The sequence below is a fragment of the Callithrix jacchus genome, chromosome 7, assembly GCF_049354715.1.
Source record: "Callithrix jacchus isolate 240 chromosome 7, calJac240_pri, whole genome shotgun sequence".
Lineage (NCBI taxonomy): Eukaryota > Metazoa > Chordata > Mammalia > Primates > Cebidae > Callithrix > Callithrix jacchus.
The window spans coordinates 132,161,772-132,167,547 of record NC_133508.1 but is presented as its reverse complement, the minus strand read 5'-3'; the positions used below and the strand labels follow the sequence as shown (position 1 = coordinate 132,167,547).

Below are 5,776 nucleotides of genomic sequence, written 5' to 3'. Positions count from 1 at the left end.
CAAAGCAAGGTAAAAGCAAGGCCTTGATGTTAACATGAGGCTAGAAGAGTAATTGGGTCAGTAATTGGGGTCAAAAAGAATTGTATCAACAAGAGGCATTTGTGTTTTAGAACACAGGTAGATGCCTTAAGTTTTGTTAGGCAGAAGCTTAACATAATCAAAGCAATATTTAAAAATATCGGGCAGTGGTAGTTAGCAAGCAGAGTGCTAAGAAGTACACGGCATAAAAGAAAATAGCAGGGGCTTAGTAGTCAAGCAGTGGGTTTGAGTCTGGCCTCACTACTTTCTGGCTGGGTGAGGTACTTTCTACCACCTACTTAACCCCCAAGTCTCCACTTACTCAACTATAGACATGAAGATAATAATATCTGTAGGGCTGTTATGAGAATAATATTTCACATTTATGAGCACTTACTATGTATTCACTCACACTGCACTAAGTACTTTACATCTGTGGTTTCATTTAACCCTTATGTCACTTCTTTAAAAACTGTGGTAAAATACACATAACATAAATTTTACCATTTTAACCATTTTCAAGTGTATAGTTCAGGGGTTTTAAGTATATTCTCACTGTTGTGCAATCATCATCACCATCCATCTCCAGAACTCTTTCATCTTGCACATCTGGAACTTACTACCCATTAAAAACTAACTCCCTGTTCCTCCCACTCCCCAGCCCCTAGCACCACCATTTCACTTTCTGTCTCTATGAAGTTCACTACTCTGGGCATTTCATATAAGTTGCATTATACAGCATTTGTCCTTTTGTGACTAGCTTATTTCACTTAGCATAATGTCCTCAAGTCTCATCCACATTACAGCATATGTCAGAATTTCCTTCCTTTTTTTTTTTGGCTGAGTACAGGGGAATTTATTAATGATATCTAACAAGGTCGGGCTCTCTAGGTCCTTCCCTTTTCAGGGTGTCTGGTGTAGAAACAATGAGGAGGGGAGATTCTCAATGTGGTCGGGGACTATGTGGCCAGCAACTAAAGGACTCCCCAGCAACTAAAGGTCATGTAGGCCCTAAACCTACATGACTTCATAGCACCAGAGAGGATGCTGTTTGTGCCCATGTGACCATTCCTGAATCTGTCACTGTGATGGAGAGGGAAGGAAGGCTCTGATTGTCTGTCCCTTAACCTACATGCATCTGGATATACAAGGGAAATGAGGGTGTATTTCTCTCTTCCTCTCATGCTCTTGCTGGGGCTGGTGGTCTGGGGGCTCTTACTTCTTGGAAGCCATGTGGATCATGAAGTTTATCACTTTGCTGCTGTAGCCAAATTAATTATCATACCAGGAAATGAGCTCGACAAAGTGGGAGTCATTGAGGGCAATGCCAGCCCCAGCGTTGAAGGTGGAAGAGTGGGTATCACTGTTAAAGTTGGAGGAGACAGCCTGGTGCTTAGTGTGGCCCAGAATGCCCTTGAGGGCCCCCTCTGATGCTGATGCTGCTTTACCACCTCCTTGATGTCATCAGATTTGGCTGGTTTCTCCAGAGAGCAGGCCAGGTCCATGACTGACGCACTGGCAGTGGGGACATGGAAGGCCATGCCCATGAGCTTCCTGTTCTGTTTGGGGATGACCTTGCCCATAGCCTTGGCAGCACCAGTAGACACATGCAGGGATGACATTCTGGAAAGTCTCATGGCCATCACACCACAGTTTCCCACAGAAGAGCTAGGATTTGGGCCAAATCCCAGCCCAAATGATGGTGTGGACTATGATCCTGAGTCACTCCAGGATGCCAGAGTTGTCATGGATGACTTGACCAGGGGTTAGGCAGTTGTGGTGCAGTAGGCATTGCTGACGATCTTGAGGTTGTTATACTTAATATGGCTCATGCCCATCATGAACATAGGGGCATTGGGAAAGGGGGCAGAGGCAATTACCCTTTTGGCTCTCCCCTATAAGTGAGCCCCAGCCTTCTTCATGGTAGATGCCGGTGGACTCCATAACATAATCAGCACCAGCATCATCATGTTTGATTTTGGTGGGATCTTGCTCCTGGAAGATGGTAATGGGATTTCCATTGATGACAAGCTTCTTATTTTTGGTTTTGATGGTGCTGTGGAACTTGCTGTGGGTGGAATTGTATTGGAACCATGTGATTCCATGGTAGATCATGTAGTTAAGATCATTGATGGTGACAATATCCACTTTGCAAGGGTTAAAAGTAGCCATGGCGACTGGGCACACAGTATGGCCAAATCCATTTACTCTGGCCTTCACTTTCATGATGACATTTCAGGGACATGGCTGGTGCCTCACTAAAGACTGGGATGTCTGTTGAATGGGAGGAGCTGAGAGGCTGAATTTCCTTCCTTTTTAAGGCTGAGTAATATTCTATTGAATACCTTACAGCACTGTTTTATCATGAGGAAACTGGACTTAGAAAGGCTAACACATCCTAAATAACAGAATGAGTAAGAAAAAAAGCTAGGATTTGGGCCAAAGCAATCTGATTCCACAGTGCACCCTCATTTCTCTTGTATGTCCCGATGCATGTGAGTTAAGGGCCTAGCACTGCACCTGGATCAGGATGGCTGTTGTAGAAAGGCATTCTATTGCTTTTTATTATCCAGCACCTCTTTCTTATCCTATCTTAGTAACACAATTCCTCTTTTCCTTGAGAAACTCTTTTTGTGACTGTACCCTCACAAGCCCCTCCAACTAAGACAAGGGGCAGAAAGCTGAACATGTTGCCCAGGCCAGTCAGAGCCTTCCTTCCCTTCTTGTCACAGTGACAGGTTCACATGGGTGCAGTCAGCATCCTCTCTGGTGCTATGAGGTGATTGTGAGTCAGGGTTTGTAGATGTTCATTTTAAAAGTTTAGCAGGGAGATGGCAAGAAAGGTGGAATCCTGAGCAACATCCGAGCCCCTAGATCTAGACACATCTGAAGTTGTCCCCATCAACTTCCCAACAAGGTAATGCAATACATTCCCGGTTTATGCCTTCAAGCTAAATGGAATTGTGAGAGAAAGAAACCTGACTAATTCACTAGATCAAAATGCCCTCCAGGGAATGAAAAGGAAAAAGCTAACAAGAGGTATTGTGAAGCTGTGTGACATGAAAAAGAGGAAAACATTGGGAGTCTGTCTGAGGTTCAGATACCTGGTAACCAAGAATACTGCTATTACTGAGAAGGTGGAAGAAGTTGCTACTTTGGGTAGAGTTAAAAGAGAAAGTTTCTAGTACTCCCAGGAGCCCTGACTACTAGCTAGATTCCAAAGGTAAAATGTCCAGTGTCACTTGTGTCTGCTAACCACTTCATCCTCTTCCAGAACCTCAGACTCATGAGTGTGTCCAAGGTCTGATTGGCATAGGGATTTTGGACTCTGACCTATATCCCCAATCTTGCACAGTAACCTGATATGGATTCTCCTTCCAAATATAATTTATTCATTAATCTGCTTATTCATTAATGAAACACATGCTTGCTGAGTGCTTATGTGTATAGAGGACCTATATACCAGGTACTATGCCAGGTGCTAAGAACACGGTGGTGAGAAAATAAATATGGTCCCCTATCTTTAAGAAGTTTGTAATCTAGTGGAGAAATCAGACATAGGATAGATTATCACCCACATGAATATAAATAAAAATTGTTTTAAGTTCTATGAAGATAATAAAGTTTAATAAGAGGTATATGGGGGAATCTAATTTAGGCAGAGGAGAGTAGGATGATTAAGGGATAGTTTCTCTGGGAAAATAACATTCAAGCTGTCGTCAGGTCAGATAAGGTCAGCACCAAAATGAAAAAGAAAGGTGGAAACCAGAGGTGTTCTCACCCACCCATAAGAAACAAGTGATTCACCCACCAGGAATGTGAGACGGAGAGGCTTGAAACTAGTTTCTTTAAAGTGGAGCTACTTAGGGCTCTTAGAGCAGGAACTTGCAAATAAATTAAGTACTGTAGGAACCTCACTGCCTGTTGCCCACTCACCTCTCTGTGACTCTGCTCATTTATTCATCCATTCACTCATGCATTCAAGAAATAGTTACGGAATACCCATAAGCAAAGGGCATTGTACTAAATGATGAGGCTTCAGGAGAAGCAAGACAGCCTCCAGCCCAGCTCTCAGCAAGAAGGAAGAAGTACAGTGGGCCAGTCTTCAGATGGCTCCAAGATACGCCTAAGACTTTCTCTTAGGGAGTCTGTTGTACACAGGCATATGCATATGCTTCATAAGACTTCTATCTCTAGGCCCGAATGCCTAGCAGACTTGTACACATTTTTTCTTTTATAATTCAGAGAGTTAAATCTAGTTCTCCCAGCAGAGGCAAAGGTCCTCTCTAAAGCTAAGTAAGAGATCACATGGGGCAACATGACAAGCTGACACCAAACACAGCCTGACTGCCCAGTCCCTCCAGATAAACATAAGGAAAGGTCATCCAAACACAGGAAGACAGCCGTCCCCTTCCCTTTTCCTTTACCCCCTCCTCTTCCTCCCTCTGGTTCCCTTATCCCCAGAGGGTGGACCCAGCCTTTCCCAAAGTTTATTCTGAGACCTCCAGGCTCCCACAGTGGAACGTGCTGTGGACATGGGAATACAACAGCCTAGCCAACAGGGAAAACCAAAAATATAAACTGAGATATTTAATAGACTTCTGCTCCCCACCCCCACCACCGAAAAGATTGTGGCAGAAATGTCTGCTACTACTGTTTTTGCAGTTCTTGAGATGTCAGCCATTCCTAGGGGGTGGTCTTCTAAAATTTATTGCATTTGTCAGCAAACACTTTGCACAGAAAAGTTAAGCTCTTTCTTTGGATTTCTGTGCCACTCACATACTCCACTAAACAAATGCAATAAATGTTAGGGAACAAAGTGCAGAAAGCCTTGCATTTCAAACACCAGCGATGAGTTTAACAAGAGCACAATTTTGTAAATAATCAGGAATCCCAGAGTCCATAAATAGAAAGTCATTTTATCTTTTACTGACATACACTGATCAAAACAGTGGTGAGAACATAACCTTTGGATTTTACTTGCCACTTAGGCGAAAAAAACATTAATACTGCAGGATTATGTATTTCAATGATTATAAACCAGCATCTGTGATGAAATGTGCAATACTAATTTCAAAACAGACCCAGTGTTTGAAAGCAAAGCATAATGGTGACCTTTCTCATTAGCTGTTGCTCAAACAAAGATATGTTCCAGCAATATCCGATGCTTCCTTCCTGCTGGGCCTCCACCCAGTGCAATTTAAAACACTTGTGTTCCATCCAAACTAGAGCTGAGAATGTGGTGTTGTATCTGAGCTTCAGTAGCATTGTGTTTATAGTTTATTATTACTTTCTACTTTTGTAATGTTTTGTTTTGTTTTCATAAATTTATTGCAATGAGTTGGGTTTGCAAGATTAAGTGTGTGAAACCATATAAATGAACTCATTATGTACATGTTTACTCTTCTACTTTTCCATCTTTCTATTTTTGTGACAAATAGCATTATAGGTCCTTAACCATAAGAACAGAAATATATATCATTGCTTTTTGGTAAGTGTTTTAATGAATATATTGCAGGCAAAAACAAAACCAAAAACAAGTTTTAAGGATCATGCCTATCTTGTTATGTGTAAAGTGCTATAAACAGAAACGTAAGGAAAGAATCTGAGAAACGAAAAGAGAGAAATTGAGAGACCACGTTAATATAGGTAATCCTCATGTCTCTCATGTAGAATGCTCCTGAAATCATTAAAAGCTGAAAATAGTCAAAGCCAAGGCAATTTCCCATGGACCAATAAGTAATGAATAATTTAGATA

General features: G+C 42.0%; 1 pseudogene; it reads right to left on the bottom strand.

Annotated features, from left to right (window-relative positions):
* Nucleotides 1-1,233: 1,233 nt before the first annotated feature.
* LOC144577205 (glyceraldehyde-3-phosphate dehydrogenase pseudogene) lies at nt 1,234-2,190 on the bottom strand (annotated as a pseudogene).
* Nucleotides 2,191-5,776: the final 3,586 nt, after the last annotated feature.